The sequence below is a fragment of the Oncorhynchus kisutch genome, linkage group LG18, assembly GCF_002021735.2.
Source record: "Oncorhynchus kisutch isolate 150728-3 linkage group LG18, Okis_V2, whole genome shotgun sequence".
In the NCBI taxonomy this organism is placed as follows: Eukaryota; Metazoa; Chordata; class Actinopteri; order Salmoniformes; family Salmonidae; genus Oncorhynchus; species Oncorhynchus kisutch.
The window spans coordinates 78,220,014-78,247,009 of NC_034191.2; positions in this window are offsets into that span (position 1 = coordinate 78,220,014).

Below are 26,996 nucleotides of genomic sequence, written 5' to 3' on the forward strand. Positions count from 1 at the left end.
TAAGCTAACCTTACCAGTCTATTTACTCTGTTGGCAGGATGTTATCTTTAGCAGTCATTTATGTTGTATCTGGAAAAGGACTGTCAGTTTCTGAACGAGAAAACAATGGCAAATGGTTTGGGACCTGTCAGCAGGATGTTTGAAATCAACAATGTTTCGCATCAACTTTTCCCCCCAACCTAAATATGGATGACCCGCAAATTCTGGCAGGCAATGTTTTTAAATGAAAAAATGCATTTACAGTACTTATGGCAGTTTACTAACGCCTGCTTCAATGTAAAAGTGTCAGGTAGCATAACGGTTCAGAGTGTTAGGCAACTGTCCGAAAGGTTGCTGGGTTGAATCCCAGAGCTGACTAGGTGACAAAATGTCTCAATATGCCCCTGAGCAAACCCTAAATTGCACCAGATAAAATAAATGACTAAAATCAAAAAGATTAACTGTTCAGTTATATTCGACTGGATTCCGGTATTATAAAGCACTCTGTCTATGATATTGCAACACATATAAATGATTTACTAAGCTACTAGGTCCAATTAAATGAGATGCACATGGTCATTTGCCGGTCATTTGTCGTATATTCCCAAAGGAGCCATGAACCCATCTCCAGAAATGATGAGGAATCTAATGTCTAATTATTTTAGATTCTAAAAAATAAAACATCAACTTTTGCTCTTGTCACTAACAGCAAATATTACTGTTACTTTGTTTTATGAATAAGATCATCCCCCATTTTATCATCCCCCATTTTATCATCCCCCATTTTATCATCCCCCATTTTATCATCCCCCATTTTATCATCCCCCATTTTATCGTCCCCCATTTTATCATCCCCCATTTTATCATCCCCCATTTTATCATCCCCCATTTTATCGTCCCCCATTTTATCGTCCCCCATTTTATCATCCCCCATTTTATCATCCCCCATTTTATCGCCCCCCCCCCCATTTGTACAAAACACTTACTTGCCAGCTTGCAATACAATATTTGAGCCACTAGCAGATGTGTGTGTGCATGGTCTAACATTCTCGTGGAGGTTGTAATGAATACTCAGGGAGACAACGTTGTAGAAAAAGGCGCAGAGTGCGGCATAAGGTCACAGGCAGGCAATGGTCAAACACAGGTAGGAAGTCAAAAACAATACCACACGACCATTCAAACAGAATGAACTGAACTAAATAGGGAGCTGATGAGACCAGATGAGAAACGAACACAGGTGAAATCAATTAACAAAAATTAAAGACAGGGCTACGTTCCAGAACACAAAGAAACAGGGCTACGTTCCAGAACACAAAGAAACAGGGCTACGTTCCAGAACACAAAGAAACAGGGCAACGTTCCAGAACACAAAGAAACAGGGCAACGTTCCAGAACACAAAGAAACAGGGCAACGTTCCAGAACACAAAGAAACAGGGCAACGTTCCAGAACACAAAGAAACAGGGCAACGTTCCAGAACACAAAGAAACAGGGCTACGTTCCAGAACACAAAGAAACAGGGCTACGTTCCAGAACACAAAGAAACAGGGCAACGTTCCAGAACACAAAGAAACAGGGATACGTTCCAGAACACAAAGAAACAAGGATACGTTCCAGAACACAAAGAAACAAGGATACGTTCCAGAACACAAAGAAACAGGGCAACGTTCCAGAACACAAAGAAACAGGGATACGTTCCAGAACACAAAGAAACAAGGATACGTTCCAGAACACAAAGAAACAGGGCAACGTTCCAGAACACAAAGAAACAGGGATACGTTCCAGAACACAAAGAAACAGGGATATGTTCCAGAACACAAAGAAACAGGGATACGTTCCAGAACACAAAGAAACAAGGATACGTTCCAGAACACAAAGAAACAAGGATACGTTCCAGAACACAAAGAAACAAGGATACGTTCCAGAACACAAAGAAACAAGGATACGTTCCAGAACACAAAGAAACAAGGATACGTTCCAGAACACAAAGAAACAGGGATACGTTCCAGAACACAAAGAAACAGGGATGCGTTCCAGAACACAAAGAAACAGGGATGCGTTCCAGAACACACAGAAACAGGGCTATGTTCCAGAACACAAAGAAACAGGGATGCGTTCCAGAACACACAGAAACAGGGCTATGTTCCAGAACACAAAGAAACAGGGATGCGTTCCAGAACACACAGAAACAGGGCTATGTTCCAGAACACAAAGAAACAGGGATACGTTCCAGAACACAAGGAAACAGGGCTACGTTCCAGAACACAAAGAAACAGGGATACGTTCCAGAACACAAGGAAACAGGGCTACGTTCCAGAACACAAAGAAACAGGGCTACGTTCCAGAACACAAAGAAACAGGGCAACGTTCCAGAACACAAAGAAACAGGGCAACGTTCCAGAACACAAAGAAACAGGGCAACGTTCCAGAACACAAAGAAACAGGGCTATTCTGCAGCATCTCTTGACAGACAAATAAATATAAATAAATATAACTATGAAAATCTCACCAAAGTAGTGCACTGGGCCTTTTCTAATCCTGTATTAACAGACCTATATAGACATCTGTAACACTGGGCCTTTACTAGTCCTGTATTAACAAACCTTTACTAGTCCTGTATTAACAGACCTTTACTAGTCCTGTATTAACAGACCTTTACTAGTCCTGTATTAACAGACCTTTACTAGTCCTGTATTAACAGACCTTTACTAGTCCTGTATTAACAGACCTTTACTAGTCCTGTATTACTAGTCCTGTATTAACAGACCTTTACTAGTCCTGTATTAACAGACCGTTACTAGTCCTGTATTAACATGCCTTTACTAGTCCTGTATTAAGAGACCTTTACTAGTCCTGTATTAAGAGACCTTTACTAGTCCTGTATTAACAGACCTTTACTAGTCCTGTATTAACAGACCTTTACTAGTCCTGTATTAACAGACCTTTACTAGTCCTGTATTAACAGACCTTTACTAGTCCTGTATTAACAGACCTTTGCTAGTCCTGTATTAACAGACCTTTACTAGTCCTGTATTAACAGACCTTTACTAGTCCTGTATTAACAGACCTTTACTAGTCCTGCATTAACAGGCCTTCACTAGTCCTGTATTACTAGTCCTGTATTAACAGACCTTTACTAGTCCTGTATTAACAGACCTGTACTAGTCCTGTATTACTAGTCCTGTATTAACAGACCTTTAATGGTCCTGTATTAACAGACCTTTACTAGTCCTATATTAACAGACCTTTACTAGTCCTGTATTAACAGACCTTTACTAGTCCTGCATTAACAGGCCTTCACTAGTCCTGTATTACTAGTCCTGTATTAACAGACCTTTACTAGTCCTGTATTAACAGACCTGTACTAGTCCTGTATTACTAGTCCTGTATTAACAGACCTTTACTAGTCCTGTATTAACAGACCTTTACTAGTCCTGTATTACTAGTCCTGTATTAACAGACCTTTACTAGTCCTGTATTACTAGTCCTGTATTAACAGACCTTTACTAGTTCTGTATTAACAGACCTTTACTAGTCCTGTATTAACAGACCTTTACTAGTCCTGTATTAACAGACCTTTACTAGTCCTGTATTACTAGTCCTGTATTAACAGACCTTTACTAGTTCTGTATTAACAGACCTTTACTAGTCCTGTATTACTAGTCCTGTATTAACAGACCTTTACTAGTCCTGTATTACTAGTCCTGCATTAACAGACCTTTACTAGTCCTGTATTACTAGTCCTGTATTAACAGACCTTTACTAGTCCTGTATTAACAGACCTTTACTAGTTCTGTTACTTGTTTGCTCGTTGCAACCCGCTCTGTGACTCAAGCAGTTGGTCCATTTAATCAAAAGTATTTCATGATGTGTTTATCACACATTACCTTGTCAGTTATGACAATCTAGCAGAATATATTTCAGTGGAATCAACAACATGAAAACAAGCTGCCTGCAGCAGACATTTCATATTGATCAACTGCATAGATTAGCTTATGGCGTGAGACTTCAGGGCAAACTAGAAATGTGCACTGGCAAACTAGAAAGCTCTGCAGCCTCTTGTGTGGCTCAGTTGGTAGACCATGATGCTTTCAACACCAGGGTTGTGGGTTCAATTCACACAGGGGACCAATACAAAAACATATGCACTCACTACTGCAAGTTCCTCTGGATAAGTGTGTCTGCTAAATGACTTGACTGTATAAACGTCAACCAGGTGTACTGTACCTATAATACTGCTCACCTTGGTTGCATGTAACCAAATGGTTTATTCCTGTGCCTTCATCTGAGCTTTGCAAAGAGTAGGGAAGTGGCAGTCCAAGAGAACCTTGTGTTTTTAGAATGATTATTATAATTCTTGCATTGTGGAAATCAAAGACTCTGCGATCTTTAAAAGTGTAAAGGAACACCGTCCCAGAAGTGTTTCTCTTGAACAGATAATTAGTTGCATTTGGAAATGAAGGAGGTAAAGCACATGATAGCGCTGGGTTTTAACAGGTGTCAAGGTACGTCACAGAGGTAAAAGAGATTAGTGAGATATCATACTCTTTACTGGGTGATTTAGGCCAGTCTCGCTCATTGATCCCACTTGTTTTGGTGAGGCAAATAGTGTCTGGATGTGAAGTGGTTTAAATCAACATGCTTAGAAGTGTATCGCTGTTACAATGAACGAAGCCGGGATCTTCTGATTACATAGGAGTCTGAGTTGCTAAGAATGCGTTATGGCCACTTGCGTAAACAAAAATCCAATTAACCAGAGCAAATATATTGCATCAGTTACCGAGGCCTAATGTCCCTGCTTTGGTACTGATGAGCCCACAGTATGCCTGCACAGAGCATACTAAAAAGCGACGCTGTTTGACAAACACTCCCAGTGTAATTCAATGGGGTGACATCTTTGATTAATGTGGCTTGGCATGTAAGACAGAAAATAGAGCTAGGGATGTACTTTGGCAAATCAGTCACTTATTTCAACTGAAAACATTTTGGATGTTTTTCATGGAAATTTGGTATCCTGGTGAGGTACAACATAGAATACATGTGTACATGTGTGTATAGTCTGTATATTATCATGTGTGTGTGTGCGTGTGTCTGTGCGTGTGTGTGTGTGTGTGTCTGTGTGTGTGTGTGTGTCTGTGTGTGTGTGTGTGTGTCTGTGCGAGTGTTTGTGTGTGTGTGTGTGTGTGTGTGTGTGTGTGTGTGTGTGTGTGTGTGTGTGTGTGTGTGTGTGTGTGTGTGTGTGTGTGTGTGTGTGTGTGTGTGTCTGTGTGTGTGTGTGTGTGTGTGTGTGTGTGTGTGTGTGTGTGTGTCTGTGCGAGTGTCTGTCTGTTCACAGTTCCAGCAGTTAAGTCTCCTCAACTTGCTCAAATTCCACATTATTCATTATTCACATTATTTAGTTGAGGTGAAGGGTTTAGTGAATGATTTGTCCCAAATACAATGCTTTTAGCTTTTGAAATATTTAGAACTAACTTATTATTTGCCACCAATTCTGGAACTGACTGCAGCTCTTGTTTACAGTTGAAGTCAGAAGTTTACATACACCTTGTCACGCCCTGGTCAAAGTATTTTGTGTTTATCTTTATGCATTTGGTCAGGCCAGGGTGTGGCATGGGGTTTTTGTAATTGTGGTGTGTTTATCTTGGGGTTTTGGTGGTGGTATTGGGATTGTTGTTTAGTGGGTTATCTAGCAAGGTCTATGGCTGTCTGGAGTGGTTCTCAATCAGAGGCAGGTGCTTATCGTTGTCTCTGATTGGGAACCATATTTAGGCAGCCATATTCTTTGAGTTTGTCGTGGGTGATTGTCCTTAGTGTCCTATGTGTCTTTGTTTCTGTCGCATTGTTAGTTGACACAAGTATAGGCTGTTTCGGTTTTCATTACGTTTATTGTTTTGTAGTGTTTAGTGTTTATTCATTGTTACGTTTGTTTGAATAAATATGGATCGCAATCGACACGCTGCAGTTTGGTCCGACTCTCCTTCATCACCACTAGAAAGCCGTAACACACCTTAACCAAATACATTTAAACTCAGTTGTTCACAATTCCTGATATTTAATCCTAGTAAAAATTCCCTGTCATAGGTCAGTTAGAATCACCACTTTATTTTAAGAATGTGAAATGTCAGAATAATGGTAGAGAGAATTATTTATTTCAGCTTTTATTTCTTTCATCACATTCCCAGTGGGTCAGAAGATTACATACACTCAATTAGTATTTGGTAGCATTGCCTTTAAATTGTTGACATTGGGTCAAACTTTTCGGGTAGCCTTCCACAAGCTTCCCACAATAAGTTGGGTGAATGTTGGCCCATTTCTCCTGACAGAGCTGGTGTAACTGAGTCAGGTTTGTAGGCCTCCTTGCTCGCACACGCTTTTTCAGTTCTGCCCACAAATTTTCTATAGGGTTGAGGTCAGGTCTTTGTGATGGCCACTCCAATACCTTGACTTTGTTGTCCTTAAGCCATTTTGCCACAACTTTGGAAGTATGCCTGGGGTAATTGTCCATTTGGAAGACCCATTTGCGACTAAGCTTTAACTTCCTGACTGATATCTTGAGATGTTGCTTCAATATATCCACATAATTTTCCTGCCACATGATGCCATCTATTTTGTGAACTGCACAAGTCCCTCCTGCAGCAAAGCACCCCCATAACATGATGCTGCCAACCCCGTGCTTCGCATTTGGGAAGATATTCTACGGCTTGCAGGACTCCCCCTTTTCCTCCAAACATAACGATGGTCATCATGGCCAAACAGTTCTATTTTTGTTTCATCAGACCAGAGGACATTTCTCCAAAAAGTATGATCTTTGTCCCCATGTGCAGCTGCAAAAGGTAGTCTGGCTGTTTAATGGTGGATTTGGAGCAGTGGCTTCTTCCTTGCTCAGCAGCCTTTCAGGTTATGTCGATATAGGACTCATTTACCTGTGGATATAGACACTTGTTTTCTCGAGCACCTTCACAAGGTCATTTGCTGTTGTTCTGGGATTGATTTGCACTTTTCACACCAAATTCTTCTCTAGGAGACCGAATGCGTTCTGACGGCTGCGTGGTCCCATGGTGTTTATACTTGCATACTATTGATTGTACAGATGAACCTGGTACCTTCAGGCATTTGGAAATTTCTCCCAAGGATGAACCAGACCTGTGGAGGTCTACAATTTATTTTCTGATGTCTTGGCTGATTTCTTTTGATTTTCCCATGATGTCAAGCAAAAAGGCACTGAATTCGAAGGTAGGCCTTGAAACACATCCACAGGTACACCTCCAATTGACTCAAATGATGTCAATTTGCCTACCATGACATCATTTTATGGGATTTTCCAGCACAGTCAACTTCATGTATGTAAACGTCTGACCCACTGGAATTGTGATACAGCGAATTGTAAGTGAAATAATCTGTCTGTAAACAATTGTTGGAAAAATGATGTCCTTACCAACTTGCCAAAACTATAGTTTGTTAACAAGAAATTTGTGGAGTGGTTGAAAAAAAAACAAGTTTTAATGACTCCAATCTAGGTGTATGTAAACTTCCGACTTCAACTGTAAATGTTGCAGTGATTTCATTGCTCATGGAGGATAACCTTGGTTCAATAACAACTCCAACTAGATAAATGTACATAGAACTTTCCATTCATAAAGCTCTCAAGTTAATAACTGAAGAAGAGAAACTGGAGTGTGTCCTCCCCAACATGCTTCTCTCTGTTTTTGTTTCTCTTTCAAATACAACAGATCAACAACCTAGAGTTACCTTTAATTACATTAAAACACGTGTTCCCAAAGACAACAATACATCTCCCAGAATTTGCATGACAATGTCCATTAACTGAGTTTCACTTAATTATTCTTTAACAGCCAAAGCAGTGCTGTCTGATTATATTCACAATAAACTAGGCTCCGAGTCCTTTCTCTGAAAACTTTGTATCAAATTACCCCATTGTCTCACCATTATTCAGGAGAGTCATTAGCCCTCTTGACTTTTTATTGTGTCTTCGCCTTCCCATAGGAATCAAATCCTAACAGATTTGGATGAGGCATTACTAAGACTCTTTCCCATAGGAATCAAATCCTAACAGATTTGGATGAGGCAGTACTAAGACTCTTTCCCATAGGAATCAAATCCTAACATATTTGGATGAGGCATTACTAAGACTCTTTCCCATAGGAAACAAATCCTAACAGATTTGGATGAGGCATTACTAAGACTCTTTCCCATAGGAATCAAATCCTAACAGATTTGGATGAGGCATTACTAAGACTCTTTCCCATAGGAATCAAATCCTAACAGATTTGGATGAGGCATTACTAAGACTCTTTCCCATAGGATTTGATTCCTATGGGAAAGAGTCTTAGTAATGCCTCATCCAAATCTGTTAGGATTTGATTCCTAACAGATTTGGATGAGGCATTACTAAGACTCTTTCCCATAGGATCAAATCCTAACAGATTTGGATGAGGCATTACTAAGACTCTTTCCCATAGGAATCAAATCCTAACAGATTTGGATGAGGTATTACTAAGACTCTTTGTTTGGATTAGATTGAAAGGAGTGCCAACTGTGGATGTGGCTCCCGCTGAGGTAAATGGGATTGTATAAATGGAAAAAGCTCCTCTGAGGTTGCTTACTTTGGCACTTCGTTATTGGAAAGCAGTGCGACCAGAGAATAACGTCCTGGATGCCAGTGTGGCAGCTTTAAAAAAAACTGCCGTGCTAGTGACGGCTCTGGCATGTTTAGGCCTAGTAAATCCTCCACTAAATGCTTCTACAGACAAACCCCTACCACATTTCCTTCATCTTCTCCTACCATTTGATTTTGGTGACATGTTCTGTTAATCATCCAACCTCTAACTCAGGTCAGACTGGCCTGTGAAAAAAATGAGTTTTACAAGGCATTCTCAGTTAAAGAAACAACATGTACGGTGTTTGCTTCTCTGTCGTTGAAATAAACACAATTTGAGCCTTTTGTAAATTTGTCAACAGTGTAGCCTGGCTGCTACCCCTAATTGAGTCAATGTTCAGATGGCTAGATACATTGTTGGACTCAAAACAATTATATGTACCCATTGACTCTTGAAAAATATTACTTATAAATGCCTCCTTAACTTAGTTAAACTGTCAAACTCCACCAGAACACAAAATGTACAGTATGTTTATATTACTCAATGTTTGTAAACAAAGTGAATGTGAAACAAACCCTGTATAGCCTCAATACATGGTTAAAACTATCATTTCAATTGTTTTACTAGGATCTCCATTAGCCGACCCCAATGGTGACAGGTAATCTTACTGGGGTCCGACACAACGAAAAAGACCTTTCAGACAAAATACTTTACAGTTTACATGTAGTGTTGTGTATCTCTCAGTTACAGATACAGTCCATTAGGAAAGTATTCAGACCCCTTGACTTTTTTCACATTTTGTTACGTTACAGCCTTATTCTAAAATGGATTCAATAGTTTTTCTCCCCTCATCAATCAACACACAATAACCCATAATGATAAAGCAACATTTGAACACATTTATTGTGAAAAAGAATATATAAAAAAAATGTCAATATCATTATTACGTATGTATTCAGACCTTCTACTTTACACAGTACTTTGTTGAAGCACCTTTGGCAGCGATTACAGACTTGAGTCTTCTTGGTTATGGTGCAACAAGCTTGGCACACCTGTATTTGAGGAGTTTCTCCCATTCTTCTCTGCAGATGACGCTATAAGTCACGCAAAGTTTGATGTATATACTATTTTGATTTTGAATACCGCAGCTCTGTTGGCCTTAGTTGCTGAGACCGTTACTATCTGTTCGGGGATCAGACCAAAAAGTCTGATGTAGTTTAACGAAGCTAGCTATTAGCCTAGCTGGTCACAATCACTATCAAACTATCTGGGTTATCCACAAACAATTTGAACACAGCCCATGACACGATTAGCCCTTGTGGCTGGGACCAGTGAGGTGTCCCACGCTGATTGTCCCTGCAACCTGACCTGCCTCGAACTGTATTGTATAGCTACCAAAGTTAGCCGATGCTGCTACCAACAGTACACGCAAATGCATTGTTTTTTTGTGTGAGCTCTTATTGTTCACTTAGTTGAGATTTCCATGTAAAGAGAGAGTCATGGAATCCCAGCTAGCCTAGCTGGCCGGCAGTCTCAAATGGAGGTCGATATTGAATGTTTTCAATGCTGCAGGAGCTTTATTTAGCTTTTTTTCCAGGACAATGTGGACCGCCCAGTCTTTCAATGTAGCAACTGTTTATTTGCAGAGGACTACAGGGGCGAAGTGGCTACTCTTAGCAAACAAGTAGAGAACTACACAAGCTACTGGGGAATCTACGCCTAGCAACTTTTTATTTTTCTTCTACCCCAGAAACCGGACGCCGCTGGCTTTCATCAAGCTGCCCACTCAATAAAAAGCTTCAAAATGTAACTACCTACCAGGGTAGTTACAAACAGTACAGGAATTAATTAATCAATATGTATTGATCATATCTTTACTAATGGTGCAGAAATTTGCTTTAACCTTTTGTAACTAGGGGGCAGTATTTTCATTTTTGGATAAATTGCTCATTGAACATCTCATGGAGTTGGTCCCCCCCTTTTCTGCTATAACAGCCTCCACTCTTCTACGATGGCTTTCCGCTAGATGTTGGAACATTGCTGAGGGGACTTGTTTCCATTCAGCCACAATTGCATTAGTGAGGTTGGGCACTGATGTTGGGGCGATTAGACCTGGCTCGCAGTCAGCATTCTAATTCATACCAAAGGTATTCGATGGGCTCTGTGCAGGCCAGTCAAGTTCTTCCACACCAATCTCCACAAACCATTTCTGTATGGACCTCACTTTGTGCATACAGGCATTGTCAAGCTGAAACAGTAAAGTTGGAAGTGCATAATCATCTAGAATGTCATTGTATGCTGTAGCGTTAAGATTTCCCTTATATGCAGACTGTTTAGTTCCAAGAATAAGGGGTTAAATACATTTAAAAAATATTAAAAAATAAAAAATAAAAATAAATGTTTCCTGACCTTTCTTACATCTCTCAGAACAAACTTTCTTTAGATTTTACTTGGTGGGGGAGGACTATCATATACTTGATATTTCTTTTGATACGTCAAGGGGTCTTACATTTACATCAAAATCAAAAAGCAAAAGTATCCTTGTTATGGCCTTCTTAAACAATTCATATAGCTATTGTCATGCTAAAACAGTAAAGGGCCTTCCCCAAACTGATTCCACAAAGTTGGAAGCATAGAATTGTCTTGAATGTCATTGTATGCTGTAGCGTTAAGATTTTCCATCGCTGGAACTAAGGGGCCAAGCCCGATAATGGAAAACAGTGCCATAGCATTATTCCTCCTCCACCAAACTTTACAAAAGTTTACTATGCATTCTGGCAGATAGTGTTCCCCTGGCATCCGCAAAACCAAGATTCGTACGTCGGACTGCCAGATGGCGAAGTGGGATTCATCACTACAAAGAACGGGTTTCCACTGTTCCAGAGTCCAGTGGAGGCAAGCTGTACACCACTTCAGCCAACACTTGACATTCCTCGCTCTCCTTTTGGCAAATCTGACCACGACTCTATTTTGTTACTCCCAGGCTACAGACAGACACTAAAACAGGAAATGCCCAAGTCTGTTCAACACAGGTCCGACCAATCTGATTCCACGCTTCAAGATTGCTTCAATCACTTGGACTGGGATATGTTCAGGATAGCGTCGAACAACAACATTGATGTATACACTGATTCGGTGAGCGAGTTTATTAGCAAGTGCATCGGTGATGTTGTACCGACCGCGAATATTAAAACCTTCTCCAACCAGAAACCGTGGATTGAGGGCAGCATTCGCGCAAAACTGACAGTGTGAACCACTGCTTTTAATCAGTGCAAGGTGACATGAAACATGACCGAATACAAACAGTGTAGCTATTCCCTCCTCAAGGCAATCAAACAAGCTAAGCGTCACTATAGAGACAAAGTAGAATCGCAATTCAACAGCTCAGACACGAGAGGTATGTGGCACGGTCTACAGTCAATCACGGACTACAAAAAGAAAATCATCCCCATTGCGGACCCTGATGTCTTGCTCCCAGACAAACTAAACAACTTCTTTGCTCGCTTTGAGGACAATACAGTGCCACCGACACTGCCCGCTACCAAAACTTGCGAGCACTCCTTCACAGCAGCCAACGTGAGTAAAACATTGAATCGAGTTAACCCTCGCAAGGCTGCCAGCCCAGGTGGCATCCCTAGTCGTCTACTCAGAGCATGCGCAGGCCAGCTGGCTGGTGTGTTTACATACATATTCAACCCTATCCCAACCCTATCCCAGTCACCTGTTCCCACATGCTTCAAGAGGGCCACCATTGTTCCTCTTCCCAAGAAAGCTAAGGTCACTGAGCGAAAAGACTATCGCCCTGTAGCACTCACTTCCGTCATCATGAAGTGCTTGAGAGAGTTTTAACAATAAATTATCAAGGTCACCCCCCCAGAGGGTAATTTATTGATAATTTATTGTTAAAATGAGAGGCTGCCTGGATCTTTAAATTAAAGACCCTTGCGCCCTTCGGTCTCAACGTAGACTTTGATCTGAAGCCATTCTTGTGATTATTGTGACTTTGCCATTGTAATTGTTTGTAAACTTGTACAGTCAAATTAATCTATGATCGTATGCTATCCATTTGTTTGTATGCTGTTCTTTGTATGCCATTTTTATATTTGATTATTAACCAATGATATTAGGCCACTCCTGGCCATGATTACAGTCACCTGTGTCTTTTGACACTATATAAACGAGTCATCCCGCAGTGTTTGTGATTATACCCTGATGAAGACAGCTTGGCTGTCGAAACGTTGGTAATGACATTTTTCATCTGAGCTCCTAGAGTGTGCGGCTCTCTTTTATTTTCAAGTTTCTATTCCGCTAGCCAGCACCTCTAGCCAGCACCTCTAGCCAGCACCTCTAGCCAGCACCTCTAGCCAGCACCGCTAGCCAGCACCTCTAGCCAGCACCGCTAGCCAGCACCGCTAGCCAGCACCTCTAGCCAGCACCTCTAGCCAGCACCTCGTCTTAATAGGTGTTCTATTCCGCTAGCCAGCACCTCGTCTTAATAGGTGTGTGTTTTCTTTTTTCTTCTAGATCATATCACCACCCTGCCTGACACCCTAGACCCACTCCAATTTGCTTACCGCCCCAAAAGGTCCACAGACGACATAATCGCAATCACGCTACACACTGCCCTAACCCATCTGGACAAGAGGAATGCCTTTGTAAGAATGCTGTGTATCAACTACAGCTCAGCATTTAACACCATAGCACCCTCCAAACTCATCATTAAGTTCGAAACCCTGGGTCTCGACCCCGTCCTGTGCAGCTGGGTCCTGGAATTTTTGACGGGACGCCCCCAGGTGGTGAGGGTAGGAAACATCTCCTCCCCGCTGATCCTCAACACTGGGGCCCTACAAGGGTGCATTCTCAGCCCTCTCCTGTACTCCCCTGTTCACCCATGGCTGCGTGGCCATGCACACCTCCAACTCAATCATCAAGTTTGCAGACAACACAACAGTGGTAGGCTTGATTATATACAACGACGAGATGGCCTACAGGGAGGAGATGAGGGAGGAGGGGAGGGCCCTCGGTGTGTGGTGTCAGGAAAATAACCTCACACTCAACATCAACAAATCAAAGGACATGATCGTGGACTTCATGAAACAGCAGAGGGAGCACCCTCCTATCCACATCAACGTGACAGTAGTGGAAAAGGCGGAAAGTTTTAAGTTCCTCGGTGTACACATCACGGACAAACTGAAATTGTCCACCCACACAGACAGCGTGGTGAAGGAGGCACAACAGCTCCTCTTCAACCTCAGGAGGCTGAAGAAAATCGGCTTGTCACCAAAAAAACTCTAACTATTACAGATGCACAATCGAGAGCATCCTATCGGGCTGTATCACCGCCTGGTATGGCAACTACTCCGCCTATAACCGTAAGGCTCTCCAGAGGTTAGAGAGGTCTGCACAAGGCATCACTGGGGGCAAACTACCTGCCCTCCAGGACACCTACACCACCCGATGTCACAGGAACGCCAAAAAGATCATCAAGGACAACAACCACCCGAGCCACTGTCTGTTCACCTCGCTATCATCCAGAAGGCGAGGTCAGTACAGGTGTATCAAAGCTGTGACCGAGAGTCTGAAAAACAGCTTCTATCTCATGGCCATCAGACTGTTAAACAGCCATCGCTAACATTGAGTGGTTGCTGCCAAAATACTGACTCAAATTTCTAATTTAATAATAAAAAATTGGATGTAATACATGTATCACTAGTCACTTTAAACAATGCCACCTTCTACAATGTTTATATACCCTACATTTATCATCTCATATATATATACTGTACTCTATACCATCTACTGCATCTTGCCTATGCCGTTCGGCCATCGCTCATCCATTTATTTATGTGTACATATTCTTATTAATTCCTTTGTTGTTGTGAAATTGTTAGATTACTTGTTAGATATTAATGCATGGTCGGAACTAGAAGCATAAGCATTTCGCTACTCTCGCATTAACATCGGCTAACCATGTGTATGTGACCAATAAAATTTGATTCGATTTGATGGTGGTTTTAGGATTGTGTGTGTTGCGCCTCAGCCATTTAAACTAATTTCATGAAGCTCCCGATAAACAGTTATTGTGCTAACGTTGTTTCCAGAGACAGTTTGGAACTCGGTAGTGAGTGCTGCAATCGACGACAGATACATTTTATGGGATACGCGTTTCAGCAAATCGGCGGTCCTGTTCTGTGAGCTTATGTGGCCTACCACTTTGCAGCTGAGCCGTTGTTGCTTCTAGACATTACCACTTCACATTAAAAGCACTTACAGTTGACTGGGCTCTAGCAGCGCAGACATTTGACTAACTGACTTGTTGGAAAGTTGATATCGTATGATGGTGCAATGTTGAAAGATACTGAGCTCTTCAGTAAGGCCATTCTACTGCCAATGTTTTCCAATGGAGATTGCATGGCTATGTGCTAAATGCTATACACTGGTCACTAACAGGTGTGGCCAAATTCACAAATGTTTTATATTTAACTAGGCAAGTCAGTTAAAGAACAAATTCTGATTTACAATGATGGCCTTCACTGGGCAAACCCGGACGATGCTGTGACAATTGTGCGCTGCCCTATGGGACTCCCAATCACGGCCGGTTGTGATACAGCCTGGATTTGAACCTAGGGTGTCTGCAGTGACGCCTCTAACACTGAGATGCAGTGCCTTAGATGGCTGTGCCACTCGGAAGCCCCAATTTGAATGGATGTCCATATACTTTTGTATACAGTATATAGTGTAGCTAAAGCCAACCAACTACAGATACGGTTGGTGATAACAAATGACAAGTATATGAAACTCTTAAATATGTTTTCTGTAAGTAAGTCTGACTGATGTTCAGAGAGCAGATGTCATGGTCAAATGAAATCCCAGAATGGTTTTCAGTCTGCAAACATGGTATTACTGCTTTGTAAGTAGACATTATAATACAGTAGATGACAGTTTACTGTACAGACATGTGTTAGATAATGGTGCGGGTAAAATAAACATTTTCTTGAGGATTTAAAATGTCAGACACATGCCTACGTTCCAGCGACAATTAATTCACTCTCTCAGGTCTAATTGTCTCATAGGCTTAATCATGCAGGCTTAGAGCTGGGAGATCAAATGAATTAAGAACCATTTTGGAGGCAGATGCCTGACATGGTGGTTATAGCATCTTTGGAAAAACGCAAATAATTAGGTGATTGTTTACATTCTGCTCAGGGAAAATGGCTAGGGTGTCTGGACTGTTATTGCTTAAAAAAATGGACCTGGCTGAGAAATTGTCTTCAAACTCAAATTCCAGATGATCTGTCAATTGATTTGTCGTCTAACCAGTGGTAATCTCTGTCTCATTAGCCTAATTTCTATCTAGTTCCTGCTATAAGAACCCAGGATGAGATGAGGATCTAAAGCTGTGTGTCATGACTTTTCCACGAGATTCCAAATAGGTCAGATCAGGTTTGCAATGAATATCTTCAACCAGACCCCCTCTCGGAGGGAACTAGTGGGGATTAGATAAACAACAGTCTTTAGATTAATGTTAAAAGTCAAGTCACGTGTGTCAGAAGAAAGGCTTCATTCGGGATTCACCCTAAACAGCTCCCCTTGACACAGTGGTTAGGCGGACTTTACCTAAACTGTACTGTTGAAGGTATTGTCACATTCAGGAGCAGGTCAATAGCTTTGTCAAGCTGTGGTGGAAAACAAGGGGAGGAGACATTCATTTTGATGACATTCTGTTTGTTTTTTATCCGGTGACTGATTTGTAGTAATAATTTCAATGAACTGTGAATGTGCAGGAGTTGTGGTTATAATTATTTTTTTAAATAATTCCTCATATTTCTCACGACTGACATTAAATTGGCATAGTTTTCCCAATGTGGTTAACAAATCTGACAGGGCGGTAGATAATTATAATGACTACTTGTTGTTCCTCGCCTTCTCCGGTGGAGAGATGAGCTATTAATCTTCACAAAACCAAATTCTAAATCAGCTGCAAACTGAAACGATGCCAAATCTGTAAGGATAGTCATTCTGAAGCCCTTATTCCCTGACAGAGCAGGTGTCTACTGTATAGTCATTCTGAAGTCTCTATACCCTGACAGAGCAGGTGTCTACTGTATAGTCATTCTGAAGTCTCTATACCCTGACAGAGCAGGTGTCTATAGGAGAGTCATTCTGAAGTCTCTATACCCTGACAGAGCAGGTGTCTATAGGAGAGTCATTCTGAAGTCTCTATACCCTGACAGAGCAAGTGTCTATAGGAGAGTCATTCTGAAGTCTCTATACCCTGACAGAGCAGGTGTCTATAGGAGAGTCATTCTGAAGTCTCTATACCCTGACAGAGCAAGTGTCTATAGGAGAGTCATTCTGAAGTCTCTATACCCTGACAGAGCAGGTGTCTATAGGAGAGTCATTCTGAAGTCTCTATACCCTGACAGAGCAGGTGTCTATAGGAGAGTCATTCTGAAGTCTCTATACCCTGACAGAGCAGGTGTCTATAGGAGAGTCATTCTGAAGTCTCTATACCCTGACAGAGCAGGTGTCTATAGGAGAGTCATTCTGAAGTCTCTATACCCTGACAGAGCAGGTGTCTATAGGAGAGTCATTCTGAAGTCTCTATACCCTGACAGAGCAGGTGTCTATAGGAGAGTCATTCTGAAGTCTCTATACCCTGACAGAGCAGGTGTCTACAGGATCATTCTGAAGTCTCTATACCCTGACAGAGCAGGTGTCTATAGGAGAGTCATTCTGAAGTCTCTATACCCTGACAGAGCAGGTGTCTATAGGAGAGTCATTCTGAAGTCTCTATACCCTGACAGAGCAAGTGTCTATAGGAGAGTCATTCTGAAGTCTCTATACCCTGACAGAGCAGGTGTCTATAGGAGAGTCATTCTGAAGTCTCTATACCCTGACAGAGCAGGTGTCTACAGGATAGTCATTCTGAAGTCGTTATACCCTGACAGAGCAAGTGTCTATAGGAGAGTCATTCTGAAGTCTCTATACCCTGACAGAGCAGGTGTCTACAGGATAGTCATTCTGAAGTCGTTATACCCTGACAGAGCAGGTGTCTACAGGATAGTCATTCTGAAGTCGTTATACCCTGACAGAGCAGGTGTCTATAGGAGAGTCATTCTGAAGTCTCTATACCCTGACAGAGCAGGTGTCTACAGGATAGTCATTCTGAAGTCGTTATACCCTGACAGAGCAGGTGTCTATAGGAGAGTCATTCTGAAGTCTCTATACCCTGACAGAGCAAGTGTCTATAGGAGAGTCATTCTGAAGTCTCTATACCCTGACAGAGCAAGTGTCTATAGGAGAGTCATTCTGAAGTCTCTATACCCTGACAGAGCAGGTGTCTATAGGAGAGTCATTCTGAAGTCTCTATACCCTGACAGAGCAGGTGTCTACAGGATAGTCATTCTGAAGTCGTTATACCCTGACAGAGCAGGTGTCTATAGGAGAGTCATTCTGAAGTCGTTATACCCTGACAGAGCAGGTGTCTACAGGATAGTCATTCTGAAGTCGTTATACCCTGACAGAGCAGGTGTCTATAGGATAGTCATTCTGAAGTCGTTATACCCTGACAGAGCAGGTGTCTACAGGATAGTCATTCTGAAGTCGTTATACCCTGACAGAGCAGGTGTCTACAGGATAGTCATTCTGAAGTCGTTATACCCTGACAGAGCAGGTGTCTATAGGAGAGTCATTCTGAAGTCTCTATACCCTGACAGAGCAGGTGTCTATAGGAGAGTCATTCTGAAGTCTCTATACCCTGACAGAGCAGGTGTCTATAGGAGAGTCATTCTGAAGTCTCTATACCCTGACAGAGCAGGTGTCTACAGGATAGTCATTCTGAAGTCGTTATACCCTGACAGAGCAGGTGTCTATAGGAGAGTCATTCTGAAGTCTCTATACCCTGACAGAGCAGGTGTCTACAGGATAGTCATTCTGAAGTCGTTATACCCTGACAGAGCAGGTGTCTACAGGATAGTCATTCTGAAGTCGTTATACCCTGACAGAGCAGGTGTCTACAGGATAGTCATTCTGAAGTCTCTATACCCTGACAGAGCAGGTGTCTATAGGAGAGTCATTCTGAAGTCTCTATACCCTGACAGAGCAGGTGTCTACAGGATAGTCATTCTGAAGTCGTTATACCCTGACAGAGCAGGTGTCTATAGGAGAGTCATTCTGAAGTCTCTATACCCTGACAGAGCAGGTGTCTACAGGACAGTCATTCTGAAGTCGTTATACCCTGACAGAGCAGGTGTCTACAGGATAGTCATTCTGAAGTCGTTATACCCTGACAGAGCAGGTGTCTACAGGAGAGTCATTCTGAAGTCGTTATACCCTGACAGAGCAGGTGTCTACAGGAGAGTCATTCTGAAGTCGTTATACCCTGACAGAGCAGGTGTCTACAGGATAGTCATTCTGAAGTCGTTATACCCTGACAGAGCAGGTGTCTACAGGATAGTCATTCTGAAGTCGTTATACCCTGACAGAGCAGGTGTCTACAGGATAGTCATTCTGAAGTCGTTATACCCTGACAGAGCAGGTGTCTACAGGATAGTCATTCTGAAGTCGTTATACCCTGACAGAGCAGGTGTCTACAGGATAGTCATTCTGAAGTCGTTATACCCTGACAGAGCAGGTGTCTATAGGAGAGTCATTCTGAAGTCTCTATACCCTGACAGAGCAGGTGTCTACAGGAGAGTCATTCTGAAGTTCCCTATACCCTGACAGAGCAGGTGTCATTTGAAGAAGAACCATCCTTTTGGTTTCACACATTATTGGCACAAGTTTCTTTTATACAGGATTTTGGCAAAGGTATTGTTCAGATAGCAGATAGCAGATAGCAGATAGCAGATAGCAGATAGCAGATAGCAGATAGCAGATAGCAGATAGCAGATAGCAGATAGCACAATATTTGCATGAGATTGTTAATTCAAACATATTGAGTCAAACTTTTTATTGGCCCAAGTTTACAGGAATACAGATCATATTTAAAATGTTTTAAAAAATACAAAATAAATGTACCACGTTATGAACAAGTTGCTGTTACTGTTGGTAGCCAAGGCCACAGAGTGCAAGTTACTTTGATTGACATGATGGGACTTGCAGCATCGTTTGACTCTGGGGATAAAACACCACTGTCCACAGGCATAGAAACGCTTTCAAAGTGTGTTTTCCTATTGTCAGTGGTCCAAAACACACACAGCGGAAAGTCAAAGATTTTCTATGTAAAAAATAGCTTTGTGGGAGGTTCCCCTCCATTTTGGCTCTACTGTAGCTTCTTTCAGAGTTCTTGATGCTGTTCAATTCAAAGCCATCCCGTGACATTTACGTCACGGATGTAGTGTATAAAAACCAAGCAGCAGTGATGGTCTTTTTTTCAGGCCTTTTTTTCTTGTCTTGTGTTTTAAACTGCTCCTAAACAGATTGACTCATTTTCAACTAAAGACATGTCGCGCAGACATCGCTCTATCAATTTCAAAAGTTTATCCAATCTCACATGGCATTGTCAGACACTTGTCAAAAATCTACTTTATTTTCACTTTCAAAAGTGAAACATCGATGGCTACAACACATAATGATGCATTGGAGCTTTCATTGTGGCAAAATAATCAGAAATTGAAAATACTTTAGTTTCATTTACAGTCACCCAACCAGACGTGTTTCATCAAAAAGTGCTGAGGCTTCACAGGCTCCGTGGAGTGTGAAAGACAGTGCTTTTTTACAACTTAATGTCTAACACGGTGCATGCCAAGGCTGCGTTCATGGGGTAATTAGAAATACTGAGAGTACCTTAGGCATTGGAAATATCATGCCAGCAAAGCCACCTTGGGACCTACATCTGTTAAACCATATGGTCTTTCGTGGGCTTGTTTTCACTGAGGCAATATGAGGAGCACTGGTGTATTTTTTTCGGTCAGGTGTTTTTCCCGTCTGTTTTATGATCTCTCTATGGAGGCCAGGAACAAAGTATTTGGTCGGGGCAATGCCTAACATGAATGGCTGAAGTTTGGGTGAGCATGAGCACGTTAGAAGCGAGATACATATGACTGTACTGCCAGGATGATCACAAAGGGCTGTTGGATGAATACACTAACATGGATATGAAAGGAACCATACACTCAAAGAAAACTGTGTTTATTCTCAAGCATGATTCAATAGCCACAGCTATTGTGAAAAGGCCTGTGGATAATTACAGATCCCCTGTCATTTCTATATTCAAGGATATTAATATCCTATGAGTGCTGTTAATTAAAAAAATGCGTACTCAATTCTCAAGAGACCGACTGTATAAAATGCTCCTGTTTTCTTGTCACGTCGTCAACAGACTCTTTGTACCAAAAACGACTTTATCTCCGTAATTGCATTGCAGTTTTAAAGTCAACAGATAACATGATGTATTGGTTTGAACAGTTAAAGGGTTAATCAGCAGTTAAACCAATAACAAAGAGACATCCCCACCACTGTTTTGGTAAAAAGCTGAGGTATGGTGCTGGAGAAATTGAATCTCTCTCAAATTCAGTATGGATGCAAAGACTGACCGTCCATGAGATCTACAGTGTTTGCTTACATTTACTTTGTTTACAAACATTGGATTAAAACAAGATTATACTTGGGATTCTGATGAGGTATGACAGTTGAACTAAAATCATGAGACATTTACAGTTGAAGTCGGAAGTTTACATACACAGGTTGAAGTCATTAAAACTCGTTTTTCAACCACTCCACACTTTTCGCAAGTCGATTAGGACATCTACTTTGTGCATGCCACAAGTAATTTTTCCAACAATTGTTTACAGGCATATTATTTCCCTTATAATTCACTGTATCACAATTCCATTGGGTCAGAAGTTTACATACACTAAGTTGACTGGGCCTTAAAACAGCTTGGAAAATACCAGAAAATGATGTCATGGCTTTAGAAGCCTCTGATAGTCTAATTGACATAATTTGAGTCAATTGGAGGGGTACCTGAGGCCTACCTTCAAGACCTACCGTCAAACTCAGTGCCTCTTTGCTTGACATCATAGGAACACCAATAGAAAATCTGCCAAAAGAATTGTAGACCTCTACAAGTTTGGGTCATCCTTGGGAGCAATTTCCAAATGCCTGAAGGTACCACGTTCATCTGTACAAACAAGAGTACGCAAGTATAAATACCATGGGACCACGCAGCCGTCATAATGCATTCTATCTCCTAGAGATTAACGTAATTTCATGCGAAAAGTGCAAATCAATCCCAGAACAACAGCAAAGGACCTTGTGAAGATGCTGGAGGAAACAGGTACAAAAGTATCTAGAGTCCTATTTCGACATAACCTGAAAGGCCGCTCAGCAAGGAAGAAGCCACTGCTCCAAAACCGCCATATAAAAGCCAGACTACGATTTGCAACTGCACATGGGGACAAAGATCGTACTTTTGGGAGAAATGTCCTCTGGTCTGAGGCACTGAGGCACTCAACTTAGTGTAAAACAAGTTTTAATGAGAAATGTCCTCTGGTCTGACAAAACAAAAATATAACTGTTTGGCCATGATGACCATCGTTATGTTCGGGGGGTAAAGGGGGAGGCTTGCAAGCCGAAGAACACCATCCCATACGTGAAGCACTGGGGTGGCAGCATCATGTTGTGGGGGTGCTTTGCTGAAGGAGGGACTGGTGCACTTCACAAAATAGATGGCATCATGAGGCTGGAAAATTACGTGGATTTATTGAAGCAACATCTCAAGACATCAGTTAAAGCTTAGATGCAAATGGATCTTCCAAATGGACAATGACCCCAGGCATACTTCCAAAGTTGTGGCAAAATGGCTTAAGGACAACAAAGTCTAATTATTGGAGTGGTCATCACAAAGCCCTGACCTCAACCCTATAGAAGATTTATGGGCAGAACTGAAAAAGCTTGTGCGAGCAAGGAGGCTTACAAACTTGACTCAGTTGCACCAGCTCTGTCAAGAGGAATGGGGCAAAATTCACCCAACGTGTTGTGTGAAGCTTGTGGAAGGCTACCCAAAACATTTGACCCAAGTTAAACAATTTAAAGGCAATGTTGCCAAATACTAATTGAGTGTATGTGAACTTCTGACCCGCTGGGAATGTGATGAAATAACTAAAAGCTGAAATATATCATTCTCTCTGCTATTATTCTGACATTTCACATTCTTAAAATAAAGTGGCGATCCTAACTGACCTACGAAAGGGATTTTTTTTGGGATGATTAAATGACAGGAATTGAGTTTAAATGAGTTTAAATGTATTTGGTTAAGGTGTATGTAAACGTTCAACTTCAACTGTATATGTTAGTGGATGTACCAACTGCTGATTGCCCCTTTAAGAGTTGTTTGTTTTTCAAATTTGGGTTCATTCATTTGAAATGGTGTCAGCCGATCTTTGGAATCAAAATTATTATTGGACAATATTGTATGACTTACTGTGTTTGTGTGTGTGCAGCTACTTGTGTGCACATGCATTTTATTGAATAATGTTTTTATCGGCCCCTCTTGATCAATGTCGTTATCGGGCCCCTCTTGATTCATGTCGTTATCGGGCCCCTCTTGATTCATGTCGTTATCGGGCCCCTCTTGATTCATGTCGTTATCGGGTCCCTCTTGATTCATGTCGTTATCGGGCCCCTCTTGATTCATGTTGTTATCGGGCCCCTCTTGATTCATGTCGTTATCAGGCCCCTCTTGATTCATGTTGTTATCGGGCCCCTCTTGATTCATGTTGTTATCGGCCCCTCTTGATTCATATTGTTATCGGCTCCTCTTGATTCATGTCGTTATTGGGCCCCTCTTGATTTATGTCGTTATCGGGCCCCTCTTGATTCATGTTGTTATCGGGCCCCTCTTGATTCATGTTATCGGGCTCCTCTTGATTCATGTTATCGGGCTCCTCTTGATTCATGTTGTTATCGGGCCCCTCTTGGTTAATGTTGTTATCGGGCTCCTCTTGATTCATGTTGTTATCGGGCCCCTCTTGATTCATTTTGTTATCGGGCCCCTCTTGATTAATGTTGTTATCGGGCCCCTCTTGATTCATTTTGTTATCGGGCCCCTCTTGATTCATTTTGTTATCGGGCCCCTCTTGATTCATTTTGTTATCGGGCCCCTCTTGATTCATGTTATCGGGCTCCTCTTGATTCATGTTATCGGGCTCCTCTTGATTCATGTTGTTTTCGGGCTCCTCTTGATTCATGTTGTTATCGGGCCCCTCTTGGTTAATGTTGTTATCGGGCCCCTCTTGACTCATGTTGTTATCGGGCCCCTCTTGACTCATGTTGTTATCGGGCCCCTCTTGACTCATGTTGTTATCGGGCCCCTCTTGATTCATGTTGTTATCGGCCCCTCTTGATTCATATTGTTATCGGCTCCTCTTGATTCATGTCGTTATCGGGCCCCTCTTGATTCATGTTGTTATCGGGCCCCTCTTGATTCATGTTATCGGGCTCCTCTTGATTCATGTTATCGGGCTCCTCTTGATTCATGTTGTTATCGGGCCCCTCTTGATTCATGTTATCGGGCCCCTCTTGATTAATGTTGTTATCGGGCTCCTCTTGATTCATGTTGTTATCGGGCCCCTCTTGATTCATGTTATCGGGCCCCTCTTGATTAATGCTGTTATCGGGCCCCTCTTGATTAATGTTGTTATCGGGCCCCTCTTGATTCATTTTGTTATCGGGCCCCTCTTGATTCATGTTGTTATCGGGCCCCTCTTGATTCATGTTATCGGGCTCCTCTTGATTCATGTTATCGGGCCCCTCTTGGTTAATGTTGTTATCGGGCCCCTCTTGATTCATGTTGTTATCGGGCCCCTCTTGATTCATGTTGTTATCGGGCCCCTCTTGATTCATGTTGTTATCGGCCCCTCTTGATTCATGTTGTTATCGGCCCCTCTTGATTCATGTTGTTATCGGCCCCTCTTGATTCATGTTGTTATCGGGCCCCTCTTGCCAGAATTAATTGAATGTTCTATTGTTTTCCAATCACAATAATATATTACCCTCTCTCTCTTTCTTGCGTATGACCAGATGAACTTAAGAGAAAGGGGGAGGCAGTAGCACAGTGCAATACAAAGCCACAGAAACATTTTATTTGTCTGTATGAGGGTGGGAAATCTTTATAGGAGACCCATTGAGATCCCACTGCTTGTACACTATAAGATCATTGTGTGCTTTAGCATGTAGCATGTTTAGCACAATGAAAATGGAGCATGTACAGTATGCTATCGCCTGTCAGTATTCAGAACCCTTGGATTTCTTAACATTTTGTGTTACAAAGTGGGATTAAAATGGATTGAAATGTGATGTTTTTTATGTCAACAATCTACACAAAATACTCTGTAATGTCAAAGTGGAAGAATGTTTGAATTTTATTTGTAAACAATTCTAACTAAAATATAATTGTTGCTTAACTATTCAGCCTCTTTGTTTAGGCAAGCCTAAATCACATAATAAATTACATGGAGTCACTCTGTGTAAAATAATAGAAATAATAAGGGTTGTCATGATTTTTGAATGACTAACCCTTCTTCTGTCTCCCATACATACGACCAGTGGTGATTTTAGGATGTAAATCTTGGTGGGGAAAATTTGAAAAAATGTGGGATGCATGCCAACTATGCCCCTACACAACACAACACTAAACAATACATGAATTGCACTATAACGGCGACAAACGGTGCCCACAAACTGTTAGGGCCTACAGTCTCAACAGCTGTCCCAACAGCAGAGTCCCAACAGCATTCCCAACACCTTACCACGGCTACGCCTGGCTATCAGCGGAGCCTTGTCTGGCAGCGAAACAGTTCATTCAGCCTCATTTACTGCCTTTAAAAAAAACATAGCTGATATGGCTGAATTGCTTAAACTAATGTTGTTTCTACTGACGATTGAGATGTACAAACTATGGCATAAGGAGATGACAAGCGGATAAGAGGCAATCCGTCATTTTGATTGAGACATTAATGAGCGAGCTAGGACGGACGTAGTCAATATAACTATTTGTTCAGCACTTTTGAAATGTACATCATCAGAATTCAGAACATGGGCCATTCTTACAGTGTTCTCCCTGTACACCAAGTCAGAAATGTAGGATAAATAAATGGGGCATATAAGCAGACAATGAGGGCTCTTACAATTTTCAATTACTACATTTCTCAAAACAAGTGATAGGCTACATGTGCACAACCAAGTCAGAACAGTGGGAGAAATTAAATAGACCAAATTATTAGGGTGAGGCACATGGGCTACTAACATCTTACTACACAACATACACTTAGTATTACTTTCTTAGCTACAGTATACATATCTCCCTGTCATATTACATAATTTATGCAGCAGCATACACACTATTTTTTTGGGCTCACCTTGTTGTGCTCACTTGAATGGGAAGGTGGCGTGGCAGTCCTTCGTGGGAAAGTTTTGTCATCAGACTTTGTTATCAAATTCAGGCATTTTATGGTGCTTTCAAGACAACTGGAAACAACAGGTTGAATCATGATGTCTGTGACCTTCAGGTCGTAGCTCTAGAAAGTGGCCAGAGTTCCGAATTCACAATTCCGAGTTGGATGAAAGTTCAAAACGTATTTTCCCAGCTGTAGCTCGTTTTTCCCGAGTTCCCAGTTATCTTGAACTCAAAAAAGTCTGATTTTGCAGTTCCAAGTTAACAGTTGTTTGAACACGGCACAAATAATGCTTCATTTATAGCATGGCCAATGTTGAATGTTTATCATTTTAAACTAGGAAAAGAGACACTTAATCTTAGACTTGGGACCACGCAGCCACTCCACTGAATAGCAGGCTAATGATTGCTTTGCAATGCTTGCAGTTAACCACACTGATTCCTTCCAAACCAGTCATTGTTGAATTTGCAATTTCCAACTTGTTGTGTAATATTTATGTCCAATGGCCGATGAGCACCAATACGTTTTATCTATAATTTCTCTTCATTATACCTCTTCATATGACAAGGATTTTAAAAAGGATTTACCAGTAGATTGTCGACTTGATTCAAGATGATGACTGCTATATTTTGAAAATATGATGTTGACATGATCAGTCCAATCAAAGCTACTGTAAATATGTGTTTTGACTTCATTTAATCTGTGGCCAATGACATTGAGCCTTCTTGGATGGGCACTTCTAATGTAACTCTATGGCAGCACCCAAGGGGCTTGAATTTTCTAGCTCTACCCTTAGACTTGAAGGTGACATAGTGTCCCCATCAGTGACAGATCACTGAGCCAATCACAGTGCAACGCTCCGTATATTGTGCAGGCTTGCCCCACCACCACAGAAAGCACTGAGCTATGCTGAAAGGTTTTACATTTAACCTTTATTTAACTAGGCAAGTCAGGTTAAGATCAAATTCTTATTTACAATGATGGCCTACACCGTCAAAACC